We start from the raw sequence: 14,315 nt of genomic DNA, 5'->3' as shown, positions 1-14,315 counted from the left end.
GTTACAATTGAACATTTTAATTCATAAGCAGAAAAACTGGAAAAGTAAGACACTGCCAATCAACATGAAAGTATTAATATTTAAAATGTAGCAGTGAGAAATGGGGTTTTATTGGGCAAGTAGCCAAATTATATCTTTGTAAGTCTTAGGCATGATTCAAAAACCGATCAGAAATTCAATAGCAATAAACAAGTTTCTTCAACTTAAAGTAAAGAGCAACACTAAAACTCAAAAAGAACAGTATTTACTCCGTACATGAGGTGGTCTGCGCTCTCCTCAGCCCCTCGCTGTTTACACTAAATTTTCATGTTTTGTCCGAATTCCTTAAGAAGGACTGCTGAAACACATGGGCAGTTAACATAGAAATAAACAACCTTTTTTGAAGCTCCAAAACTTTTAGCGTAACCATCAAGGGGCTGAAGAAGAAGGCAGTGCCCCTCATATACGGAATAATTTCAGCCCGTTCTCAGTTTCAATGTTACTTTTTACGTTCTTTTGAAAAAGTTTTTTTTTTATTTAACAACGTAAAAGATCAAACTGAAGCTATTTCCATCTATGCAAAAACAAAAACAAAAAAAAAGCTGAAAAGGTCGAATTCTGAATAGGACAAAAATACTAACAAGAAAAGTTCACTCAAAGCTGCGGAGAGGCCTTCTAAAAAACCTCACTGTTTCTGAGGACAACCGGCAACACGGTGGCAGACCCTGCACGAGGATGGGGAGTCCGGGAGGGGAAGGTAGTCACTCTTCTGTTTTAGGTAATTTGTGTTCGTGGTGAGTCTTGATTAACTTTTTACTTTCAAGGGGAAACTTGTTTTCTTTAATCTAAATATGTTTTCTCTAATATAATTAAACTAAAGCGCGGAATATTTTTGTCTTAAGACCCGTTTAATAACAATAATAAAAAAAATATTGATAATAATAATAATAATTCACCACCTGCGAAAAATTCCAAAATGTACTTTGAGAAAAGAATAAAAAGATGAGAACAATGAAAAAAGGACAACATTCAACGAGCTCTTTATTCATAGAATTTTTATGTAATTACCGTAAATTTAGAAGATTTAACAAATTCAACTCCCTCCCCCTTCAAAATATAATAAAGCACTTGGCCTAATTTAACACCCAATACTTCTGGTAAGACATTAATTTTTCTTTAAAAAAAAGAAAAAAAAATTATGGAACTTTGCTTCCTTGTCAGTGAGCAGTTTAATTACATGTGGCTGCAAACCAAAATTGAACAAAAACTAAAGTCTATTTTGACACCGAAACTATAATCATAAATTGTAAAACAACTGATGGATTTATGGCTATACTAAACCAATTATGTTTACCAAAATAGACACAACCGTCTGAATAAAATTAATTCCCTGAATGCTTTTATGTCACTACACTGAAAACTGCCAGCTGACTCTTTATTTACGCTCTTTTGCTCATTATGTACATTGAAGTGCATAAAGCTATTTTTTAAGTATGATCTATCTTTTTCATTGTGAGATACATTCTAACAAAATTCCAAAAATATCTAGCTGGAATATTAGTGATATCTTTTAAAATAATAAAGGATGAACGTGTTCATTCTTGTCACTTTCTATCCAATTTATTTGCGACCCAGATCAAAACTTTAGAGAGCAAATAGTTTTAAATGTAAAACTAAAAGCAGATAAACAATTGACACAAGACTAGACGTAAAAATCAAAGTAAACACTAGACAAATAAGTATCAACAGTAGGCACTTAAATAAATAACACTTACACATAAACATAGCATAGACAATAATGACAAAATCTGTGAAAGTAAATATCAACAAGAAGCAATTTAATTAATAGCCCTGACCTTAAATGAAACAACATTCGAATGAAGGAGCAACGGGCCAGAACTGTTTTTTAATATTAGAAATATGAAATATCAATTGAAGTTTGATAATTAAACAGATCTTTCTGGTCCAAGGGGGATAACTAAGAGAAAAATTGGTAAAGCAAAAAAAAAACGGTAAGAACAGACGGCTTCTCCTATTATGTAAGAAACTGCAAAGCAGGATAAATGTATTCAATTATCGACTTTGTAAGTGGCCTATTACAGTAAGGAAAAAAAAATTCTGGTAAAAATGATATCAAACTGCTATGTAGCAATAGCCTTTCTTCCGAACAATTGTAGAATCTACTTTTGATATGATATAATTCAGTTTTTCACTCAATAATAAAATTTTACTTGAAACAGTCAGTTGTTCACATCCTCATCTTCTTCTTTAGCTTACATCCTCAGCTTTAGGCCACCCTGTCCACGACACTTCATAATTTTTATGATTTTTTTAATAGTTTCTTGTATTTTCCACATAAACTGTCTTTTTTGCACTTTTATAATTTATTTGAATCTCCAAATTCATCGGGAGTCCCCCAAGGACAAATTTATGTGCATCCAACTACACAGCTCCTTTTAATTGCAGAAAACATCATCAACACAGATGATTTGGTTAAGGAAGCAAATATTATAAGGACAGAAAAAAAAGATAAGGGAAAGAACTCACACGAACTTTTACTTATTTATTCAATCCTTCTAATTAAAAAATTATATTCTAAAAATTGGTGTGGTTCAGAGTTAAGAGGAAAGCCAACCCTCAATATTTTGCAGGATCTGGCCTAAATTATTTTTTTTTCTATCTCAACAATGAAAACACTTGTTGTAAATTGGGTTTTTAAGAAGATATTACTTCGCAAGGAATCATATCCAAATGACAACCCTAGGTAATGTAAAAAACTGCTTTAGCGGATCAAGGACATTTTTAAAATTTTTATATCTATCAATACACCATAATTACATTTACAGGACACAGATGCATGTAGCCACTTGAAGGATGTTTTTTTTCTCGTTTAAAGGGCGTATTTATCATATTGTCAATGCGTTGGAGCTAGTTATTATTATTTGGAGCCAAATTATCATTTGGAGCCACATTAAAACTTAAAATGAACAGAAATTATTACGTAAATAAAGGAGATTGCCCCCTCCATGACACCTCACTCTTTACGTGAAAGTTTAGGAGTGCTTTTAGAAAAGCTTGTTATTGTTCGACTTAAACGACCCTTGTGTTTCAGTAGGCGTTCTTAAAGAATTTGGACAAAATTCAAACTTCAGCGCAGATCGAGGTGTTAATGAGGGGACAATCCCCTTTACATGCGAAATAATTTCTGTTCGTTTTATGTTTTAATGTTGCTTCTTACTTTCAGTTGAACAAACTTATTTTTTTCTTAATTTTCTATTCGTTTTTTTAAACAATACCAGGAGATCTGGCCCGGCCTCCACGGAAAAATTCCTTTCCCCCCGGAAAGATCTTCTAGACAATTCAATTCCGGTGAAAATTTAGCTTTCATCCCACAGCACGAATATTACAGGCCTAGTCAAGCCTAGGGATTACACTATCCCCCCTCTCTTTTCATATCTATATTTACTCTTCACAAGTAGCAGACGCGCAACTCTATACCATTGTATTTAAACTTATACAACCTAGAAGCAATCGACTTAGTCAAATAAAGATTAAAAATAATTATTAACCGTCTATTCTGTATGAATTATGCCTATATGTATCTTTAGAACCGGACGTGCCAGCGTGTAGCATCACGGCTTATGCAATCGAGAAGCTAAACAGCTAACCTTTCAATAATCTTTCTTAGACAAATTATTCAGGGGTATTTTGTCCCTCAACAGGCCAAAACTGTTCGTTTGTGTAATAAAATGAGAAAAAAGCCCCTTTGCTGAGGCGCCATCTCTTTTGATGCTGAAAAAAGCACTGTAGCTTTCACCGTTGGATTGAGTCCTCTCCCAGTCTTCTAGGGCAACTGGTTTGATATAATCACCCCTGAACAAAGACAGTAACAAAGAAGCCAAAAACAGATAAACACGCATCCATGACGTTCCTGCTTTGGGAGAATACAAAAATTCGCAACTTTTAGACAGATGTATGAAGACTTAGAGGTTTCATCCGTTCTTCCTAAAACATCCTTCTAAAAAATAATGTGATTTTGTAGTTAGGGGTTTGAAACTCTCTCGATATTCTGATATTCACCGTTACCGATTCACCGATTTAACTTTCACCGATATCCTGATAGAGTACCGATATTCTGGGTACTCTGATATTCTGGATTTAATGCTGTAATTTTCATCAGCATTCATGGGTGTATTTCATATTTTTTTAAAGTCATACAAATTGTTTTCCAACTCACAACTTTTCATGAAAACCGAATTGTTTTGATGCATTTTTTTTTTTTTTTTTTTAAAGTCAAATTTCCTTTTTTCAAAGTCTCCTCCTCTTTAGCTTGGACAAATTTCTGTTGACAATCGGTTAAGATAGTTACTTTGACTTAGCTTCCAAGTTTTTTCCCCTGGCAATTCCTCTGGAACATCTCGATATGTAAAAATAATTTGTCAAATAAAAGTAAAAAAAAATAAAAAGAATTTTGGGTAAATGTATACTTTCGTTCCAGTTTAGAGCACTTAGAAATGCTAATTCAAGAGGCGCATTCATTTCTGGTTGACCCTCCTCCTCCAAGGGGCAAACTAAGAATGCGTAAAGTGGGATTGCTTACAGGTAGCATTACCTATAGAGCGAAGCATATTAGTCCATGAGCCCCGCCGGTAGCGGGGCGAGGTTTGTATTCTATATTTATTTAATAAACCTCGTTTGATGTTTTTGTGTGTTTTTTTTTTAGTTATAATTTTATCACTTATTGTCGAATAAGTATAGAATACAAACCTCCCCCCACTGCCTGTGGGGCTCATGGACTAATACGCTTCGCTCTATAGGTAATGTTACCTGCAGCCAAGCCTACTTTATGCATTTTAGTTTGTTCTATGGAGGAGGAGGGTTAACCGGAAATGGATGCGCTTGTCTAATAATAACAAGGAAACAGTATGTGATGGTCAGAATCTTGCTATATGCAGTAATACGCACTTTAGAGCACTTGGAACGAAAGTAAACAATTACAGAATTTTGTATAGGAAATCTGACGAATTTCCTGTAGAATTTACCCTGGAAAGTTCTCCCCCAGAAATATTCTTCCCACGGAGAATTCTTCGTGTGGTAAATTCCCTCTCTTGCAGAAAATACTGTTCTTAAAAATGTCTGTATGCTTCTCAATAACAAATACCATATGCAAACAATGGACAAATTTTACAACTTGCAGCCCTTTCACCGAGTGCTGTGCGGTGTCATGTCATTCCCAAAAGCATAGTTATTGGACCTTTCAGCTAGCTTGAACAAAATGACTATATCAAAATTTTGATCGGACGACTTTGGAGAAAAAAAGGGCAAAAAAGATTTGCCCAACAATCTTTTGGCCATTTAAAAAGGGTAGCTTACTAGAACTTTTAGTATTTTCCTGCAAATGAGCCCTCTTCCAATCTTCTAAAGCTATCGGTTCAATATAAACACCCCTCGCAAAAAAAAACAAAAAAACACGCATTTGTGATCTACCTTCGGGGAAAAATTCCACATTTTTGTAGATGAGAGCTAACCTTATATAAACCTCTACAGTAGTGTTCTCTCATAAGCTGAATCTGATGGTGTGTTTCCAATAAGATTCCTTAACTTTCGGGAGATATTTCCCCTTTTTGTGAAAATCAGGCAAATTTTCTCAAGCTCTTAGCTTTTGATGGGTAACATTAAACTTAATTAACCTTATATATTTGGAATCAACGTAAAATACCCGTTCTTTGATGCATCTATTGTTGTCAAAATTCTGTTTTTTAGAGCTTTGGTTACTGTTGGGCCAAGTCGCTCCTTACTTACAGTACGTTACCACGAACTGTTTGAAAACAGCAAAACAAATTCTAATCATATCCACATAAAATAACAAACTTTAAATAGAGAAAAGCGACTAAATTGCGTCAAAATAAATAAGTAAAAAAAGATGATTATAAATTTCAAAAAACGGAAATAGATTCATGTCACGTAAATAGTTTTTAGCAGCACTATGGATGTATAGATTATACATAAAGCAATATATTGAACTAAACATTGGTGATACTGTTTTGGGTAAGTGGAATACTTATAACGTTTTTTGAAAATTCAAAAAATAAAAAATTCAGACAAATGCTCAAAAAATATAGACAATTATTCAGAAAATTATGAAAATATGCATTAAGGCACAAACTTATATATATATATATATATATATATATATATATATATATATATATATATATATATATATATATATATATATATATATATATATATATCCTTCCATTGAACGAGTAATTAAAATACACAATTGGTCAATTTTATTTAGATTTGTTTTAATATTATTTTGCTGCCGTACTTCAAGCGAAAGTGTAAAATACAAAAAATTAATATAACACTTATAATTATAATGCAAAATAATTATATCAGATTGCATTGTTTCTTTTCTTGTAAGGTAACTGAAAAGAAGTGAAATTAATTAGGTAATTAGAGGCAGCTGTTTGTCTTTGAAATTTACTTTTTTCATTATTGTATTATGAACAGAGAATCTTATGCAGTATTTGATGTTAGAAGAGTTGCGCCGTTTTGAATAAAAAATGGAAAAAAAAGACAAAATGTGTTGGAAATATGCGAGATTGTTTGAGCAACATTATAAAATCCCAATAGTAAGGAGGAGCGGATCCAAAGGCCCCCGTGTCTAAGTATATGTCCAGTTGAGAAATAATTTATTAACATTATTTTACATTTCTCATTTTCAAAATTATCAGTTTCTTGATTATTAGACTTTTGTCCATTCTACTCTCACCGTCATAATATGTTAATACTATTACTGTTCTTCATTACTGTATTTGCTACAAGCGCTATTTTAGTCACATCCTTGGGAGATTCATTTATTAATGGTTGAAACCTTCAGTACTTTGGTTTGCAAATGAACAGAAATTTCTATTTAACTTATCATTCTAAAGATTTCTTAGTGGCAAGTCAAATTTAAAGCCATGCATGACTTTCAGTCACCAGTTTTTTTTCCTATTTATAGAAACCTCAGCTTTTTAAAAATCTTCTTGATTGAAACTTTTTAACTGAGCATAAGCTTAGTAAAAAATAAATAAATAAGGTTAGAAAAAAAAAAAATTTTCTGGAAAGTGTGCCAGAAGACTAAATTTTTACTTTTGTGATGTAGGCAGGATCTCTGGAAGCAACATTCATTGTAACGAAGAATATAGAGAAAACAACCCTAATTATTCGCTAGCATTGGATTTTGTTCTTTATAATCTTGTAATCCAAGGTTTTCTTCTTTAGGTAAAATATTAAAGCCTAAACATATTAAATATTTAAAGGTTTAAATTAAAAAATTTGAAAAAGTCAAAATATTAAAATATTGTATTCTAAAATTAAATATTAAAATATCATATTCTAAAATTAAATATTAAAATATTAGACATGACGGTTATGAAGGTTATGATCCACCTACCTAATTTTATCTGTCTGGTTTAAAGTTAGTCACTTTTGTCAAAATCCTCTTTCTAATAGTTTTAAAAGATATTATTTCTAGTCACAAACCAAGCCACAATAAACATTTTATTCTAAAGTTTGGTAAGATCGGACTCTATTTGGATTTGTAGGGAGGCTGTTCCAAAAATGGTGCTTACTATGACGAAAATATTGAGGCTCTAAATATAGTTGGTTCTAATGTAGCGAACTTTATTGTCTATGTTTTCTAAGTTTTTTTTTATAACTAGGATTTGAAAACTAGTCGGGGTTATCACTTCCCAGAATTTTCTCTCAAGTCTCAACGAAACCGATTTTCTACCAAATTTTTGTCAGAATCTTGCTTTTAATATAATAAAATAATTTTAGTAGTTAAAATAACTGCAGTGACTTTTTTCTTTGAGAATGTGACTCAAGGTTAAATTTTATTTCATAATGTAAACCAAAGGCTGAGGTTTTCAAAACTCTATCCTAAGCCTGAAACGTCTATGAATGCACCACATAAGATATTTACAGATTATGTCAATTGCCGAGAAACCTCCTCCTTCTCAACCTTAAACAATTTGAAAGGACTTAAAATTGCTAGTCGTGCCACTTTTAAATTTATATTTTGAACGTGCTCAAAATAGATGGGCATACAATTTTTTTTTAAGTTGAATAATGTGAGCCTACTCAATATGGCTGGTGATACCACCTTTTTAACTTGTACACTTTGAACCTAGCTAAATCGAGTAGGCTCAAAGTAGCTACCATACCACTTTTTGGTAATGTCACTTTTTTAGCCCGAAGAATGTTAACCTACTCACCATGACTAATAATATGACCTTTCTAACTTGAGTACTTTGAACTTACTTAATATGACTGGTGATACCACTTTTATAACTTTGACACTGTAAGCCTGCTCAAAATGGCTCGCTATTTCTTTTTTTTAGGGTTTTGCTTTCCTCCTGGAGTAAAAAAAAAGAAAAGCGGATACAGCGTCATTTATTTAGTTTTTTTTCCTGAAATAAATAGTGTTGACGGCTGTTGCGGACGTACACATCCATACAAAAATTTTTTAATTATTTTTCTGTTGGGAGAAACTATCGTCAAACAAAGGTTTTAAAATATGTACCCAGTATTTCGCAACCTCTCGCTGTATATGAATCTAAATTATTAAAAGCCTATTGCCTGAAGTATGCACTTCATATTCAAATCTGACCTTGACAATGGCAGTACCACGTTTTAAAACTTGAAACAATTTGACAATTTGAATGTAACTAATTTTGTGCATGCTATTGCTACCAAAGATTAAACTAAGCTAAAAACAAAATAATATCTTGCAACAGAAACACATTGTGATTACTAATGGAAACTAATTAAATGATAAAAAGGACAGTTTCGTATTCTTTAAAACTGAAATCTCGACAACAGCAACGACAACAGAAAAAATAAATCGTTGTGTAATTTCCGTGAACATAAAGATGAACAATGCAAAGCGGGCGGAGTATCTTTTTCTTTCACAAAAATTTCGGGTAACTGTCTTCTTGCCAGTTAAACTCTTTGTTTACTCTTGGAACTGATCATTACTGAGCTGAAACTTCCTTTAAGAAAAGACGAGAACTACCATGGCGCAGTTCCTGTGGTACTTTTTTGAGGAGTAGGGGATGAAAGATGTCAGATTTTTTGGATGTAACTAATTCTGCGGGGTGTAAAGAGGGAGGCTTTGAATAGATTGGGATGAAGGAGGAGCGTACGTAGCTGTGTTGGCCTCAGGCGGCTTCGTACTGTGATAAGTTATTAGTAGTAGTTGTTTAGTAGATAATACTTTGTTTTGGACAGATAATATCCTGCTATATAGGTGTCACGGCCTGGTTGCTATCAAACAGTTCGTGGTAACAAACTGCCATAAGGAGCGACCTGGCTAAATAGTAACTGAAACTCTAAAAAATGGAATTTCGATACCAATACTTACATCAAAAGGATCGCATTTTTATGCTGATTCTAAATATACAAGTTTCATCAAGTTTAGTCGTACCCATCAAAAGTTACGAGCCTGTGAAAATTTGCCTCATTTTATTAAATGAGGAAAACACCCTCTAAAAGTCATACAATCTTAACGAAAATCACACCATCAGAATCAGCGCATCAGAGAGCCCTGTAGGATTTTCAAGCTCCTATCTACAAAAATATGGAATTTTGTATTTTTTGCCAAAAGACAAATCACGGATACGTGTTTATTTATTTTTTTTGTTTTGTTTTTCTTTTCCAGAGGTGATCGTATCGACCCAGTGGTCCTAGAATGTCGCGAGAGGGCTCATTCTAACGGAAATTAAAAGTTCTAGTCCCCTTTTTAAGTGACCAAAAAATTGGAGGGCACCTGGGCCCCCTCCCACGCTCAGTTGTTTCCCAAGGTCATCGGATCAAAATTTTGAGATATCCATTTTGTTCAGCATAGTTAAAAACCTAATAATTATGGCTTTCGGGACGACTTAATCCCCAGAGTCCCCGGGGGAGGGGCTACAAGTTACAAACTTTGGCCATTGTTTACATATACATATAGGGGGGGGGGTCGGGGATAGGGGTTACGTGGGAGAATCTTACCATGGAGGAATTTTTCATGAAGGAAGAGAATTTCCATGAATTAGCCGGTGGATTTTTTGGCATTATTTAAAAAAAAAAACAATGAGAAAAAAAATCAGCTGGAAGTAAGGAGCACCATTAAAACCTAAAACGGACAGAAATTATTACGTATATAAGGGGTTTTGCTTCCTTCGCAATACCTCGCTCTTTACGCTAAAGTGTTTTTAGTAATTTCAACTATTTATTCTACGACCTTTGTGATTCAGGGGTCATTCTTAAATAATTGGGACAAAATTTAAGCTTTAATGTAAAGAGCGAGGTATTGACGAGGGGGGCGAACCACCTCACATACGTAACAAAAATATACAAATATAGAAGTTCGTTGCGTAAGTTAATTCGTAAGTTATGTATATTTACAAATAATAAAAACGTTCATAAAAAAATAAAAAGTTCTAGTTGCCTTTACAAGTAATCAAAAATTGGAGGACAACTAGGCCTCCTCCCACCCCTTTTTATCAAAATCGTCCGATCAAAATTATGAGAAAGCCATTTAGCCAAAGAAAAATTAATATGCAAATTTCGTTTAATATGCATTATGTGCATATTTAATTAATATGCATTAATTAAAAAACGTTCAGAAATGAAATAAAAAACAAGTTTTTTTTTTAAACTGCAAGTAAGGAGCGACATTAAAACGTATAACGAACAGAAATTATTCCGTAAATGAAAGGGGTTGTCCCCTCCTCAACACGTCGCTCTTTACGCTAAAGTTTTTTGTTGTTTTAAAAAGTAGAGTTGTGAAAAAGAGCATGGAAAACTTTTGCGTAAAGAGTGTGGCGTTGAGGAGGGGACAACCCCTTTCATATATGGAATAATTTCTGTTCGTTTTAAGTTTTAATGTTGCTCCTTACTAGCAATCAAAAAAATTGTTTTTTATTTAATTACATGGAAGGAACCGTTGAAAAACAATGCATAGGAAAAACTTATTCGGGTCAGTTTGCTTTTAACACCACCTAGATCCCTGCTTGGAAGAGCCACCTAGCAAATATTTGTCACTTGCAAAAGAATAGATATAAGTAAATTGTAGCATTTCAAAAATTGTAGCAAGAAAAATGATGCATTTCATGGTCATATGCTCAGTATTTATTGCATAGATAACCAGACACTTCATGACACAGTATGCCTTGATGCTTTTTTCGTTGGAATAAAGAAAGAGTTTTCAGCCTATTGTTTAGAATAAATAAAAAGAAAATCTCAATCAATTGTTTCAATTAGTCATAGGGGCTCCACTTCATGAAAAAGTGGTGGGAAGGGGGGAGGCTACGTACAGCTACCTAAATGTAGCTATATGTATTAACGCCTTGTAATATATATATAATATATATATATATATATATATAATATGTAATATATATATATATATATATATATATATATATATATATATATCTGCATATTTCGGAAAAAATGCAAATGTGTAGATAATTTATTTGAAATAAAGTAAATTCTTATTTAATCCAGAAAAAAAATCTGTTTAGAAAATCTGATAGTAAAATTGTAAAAAAAAAGCTATTTATGGGCTCCTATGCTTTGAAAATATGTTTTTGGGCAAAGGATACAACCTTAGTTTGATAATGAACTCTGGAAGCAGAAAAAAAATGAAACTATCGAGTTTTAGAAAAATCTAAATTTTAAAACTGGTTTTTATAATTAAATAAGCAGACTCATGCGTCGGAATCTCATCCGTCGCATCTAATTAGTTTGGAGAGGGATTTAAAAAAGCACAAAAGAAGTAGGTAAACCATGCGAGAAACATAGGAAACTATGGCAAAATCGTGAAGAAACTTGACATTACGGGGAATGAGGCCCAAAAACCTCTTATGAGAGTTAAAAACAGATGAAACCATTGGATTCAAAGAGCTGTAAATAACTTTGTATGCTTTGTTATTCAACTAAAAAAAAATTCATAGTAATCTTTACAGTTAATTTTATGAAAGTAACATCAAACATAAAACATGAAAGACACCGTTAAATAGTCACAAAGCGAAAATAATGAATCGGAAGTTCTATCATCCTTGCTATGGTCCATTTACTGTCTTACTACACGCCTTTAAAAACCGTGACTTGGTTAACCTCGACTTCGTTTAAGATTTGAATGTTCCCAAATCAATTGAATGTAGAGTAATGTATTTCTAGTTTCAAAAACATAAGTGTGTTTCTTTGCTAACCAACAATACGAATGATGGTAACGTCTGTCCACCTTTTTTGCCTTCTTGTCTGTATATTTATGATTCTTGTAGCCTGGTTTCAATAATTGAAAAATGTAAAGGTTACGGCATTGGACTTTACATTCCCTACCAGCGTTGCTGATCATCGCTTCATGGCTCTTAAACCAGGATGTGCAATGGGGGTTGGAGGCCAGCCATGCTGTGTTTTTGCAAACCCTTCCTGTTTACCTTCCTCAGATTTCTTCAGGTGCCCATTTAGAGTTAGGCTGACTGTGGCTGAGCTTAGAGAGGCTCGCCACTGACCCCGTTCCAACCAAATAACAAGAAAATTGAAAAAGTAGTATTTTAAAAAGTATAAATTTTACGGGAAAATATGTTTTTAGAAATATGTTTAGTGCTATTTTATCTATTTTTAAGAGCTTGTCAGGGAGGATGGTTTCAGATCGAAAAAAATCTAAAGGCAAGTTGCTTGAAGAGCAACCCTTTAAACCTTTTTTAAGAACGAGTTGTTTTCAAAAATGATATTTTAAAGAGCTATGAAGTTATTTGTTTGAAGAGCTAGTTACAGAAGATTTCAAAAAGCTAAAGAACTAGTTGCTTGAAGAGCAAACTCTTTTAAGCAGGGGCAGATATAGAGACAAATCTTGAAGGAGGCCCAATGTAATAGGAGCATCAATGAGCAAAATCTTGGGGGGGGGGGCAATGTGGTAAAGGTGCCAATAATTGACCAAATTGACAAATTTATTCTAAAAAAGATTAAAAGAAAAAAGAGAAAGAGGGTACCAAAAACTACTGGGGTCCCGGGGTCCCCCCAGCCCCCTGGAAACGTCAGTCTTTGGGAGCCTTTTAAAATCATATTTGTTTGCAAAAAGAAGATTTTAAAGAGCTAAAGAGCTAGTAGTTTGAAGTGCTAGTTACCAAAGATTTGAAAAGGCTAAGGAACTAATGTAAGGAGCGACGCGGCTCAATTATGACCAAACTCTAAAAAAACGAAATTTTGACACCAATAGATATGTCAAAGATATGTTTCATTAAGTTTAGTCTTACCTAATAAAAGGCTACGAGCCTTAGAAAATTTACCTGATTATCGAAAAAAAGGGAAAACCCCCTAAAATTCATAGAAGCTAAACAAAAATCACACCATCAGGTTCAGTGTATCAAAAAATGGTACACTATAGAGGTTTCCAGCTCCTATCTGCAAAAATGTGGAATTTTCTTTTTTTTGCCAGAAGAAAGATACGTGTTCTTTTTTCCATGGGTGAAAATATCGACCCAGGGTTCTTAAAATATCGTGAGAGGGCTCATTTGAATGGAAATTAAAAGTTATAGTGCTATTTTTGAGTGAAATAAGATTAGAGGGCAACCAGGCCCCCTCCTTTACCCCTTTTCCCCAAAATCGTCTGAAAAAAACTATTTAAAAAAGAAGCTGATTAAGGAAGTACTTAAGTACAAATTTATCAGATAGGAATGAAAAACTTGTGAATATTTACAAGTAACGTGTTTTTGGCTGGAGAAGCGAATATTTTGATACCAATAGATACATCAAAAGAATCAGGTTTTTATCCTTATTTAAAGTATATAAGCTTCACCAAGTTTAGTCAAACCTATCAACAGTTACACGCCTGAAAAAATTTGCCTTATTTTCGAAAAAAGGGGGAAACACCCCTAAAAGCAATAGAATCTTAATGAAAAATCACAGCATCAGATTTAGCATATCAGAGAGCCCCACTGTGTAGGTTTCAAGCTCTTATCTGTAAAAATGTGGAATTTGGTTTTTTTTGCCAGATGGAAGATCTCGGATGCGTGTTTATTTATTTTATTTTTTGTTCTTAGGGATGATCTTATCGACCCAGTGGTCCCAGAATATCCCGAAAGGACTCATTCAATCGGAAATTAAAAATTCTAGTGCCCTTTTCAAGTGACCAACAAATTAGAGGACAATTAGACCCCCTCCCTTACTCATTTTTCCCAAAGTCACCCGATCAAAATTTTGAGATAACCATTTTGTTTAGCAAAACCGAAAAATCCAATAACTAAATCTTTGAGGATGACTTAATCCCCCCATAGTCTCCTGGGGAAGGG

General features: G+C 33.4%; 1 protein-coding gene across 5 annotated transcripts in view; it reads right to left on the bottom strand.

The window, feature by feature from the left end:
- The window catches only part of LOC136035278 (uncharacterized), a 270,968-nt gene that overhangs the window by 35,689 nt on the left and 220,964 nt on the right, over positions 1–14,315 (bottom strand). The gene's annotated exons all lie outside the window — the stretch shown is intronic.

This window comes from Artemia franciscana, chromosome 14 (assembly GCF_032884065.1).
Source record: "Artemia franciscana chromosome 14, ASM3288406v1, whole genome shotgun sequence".
NCBI classification, from domain to species: Eukaryota; Metazoa; Arthropoda; class Branchiopoda; order Anostraca; family Artemiidae; genus Artemia; species Artemia franciscana.
Note: the sequence above shows the minus strand (reverse complement) of the source record. Positions and strands in the feature narration are given on the sequence as shown.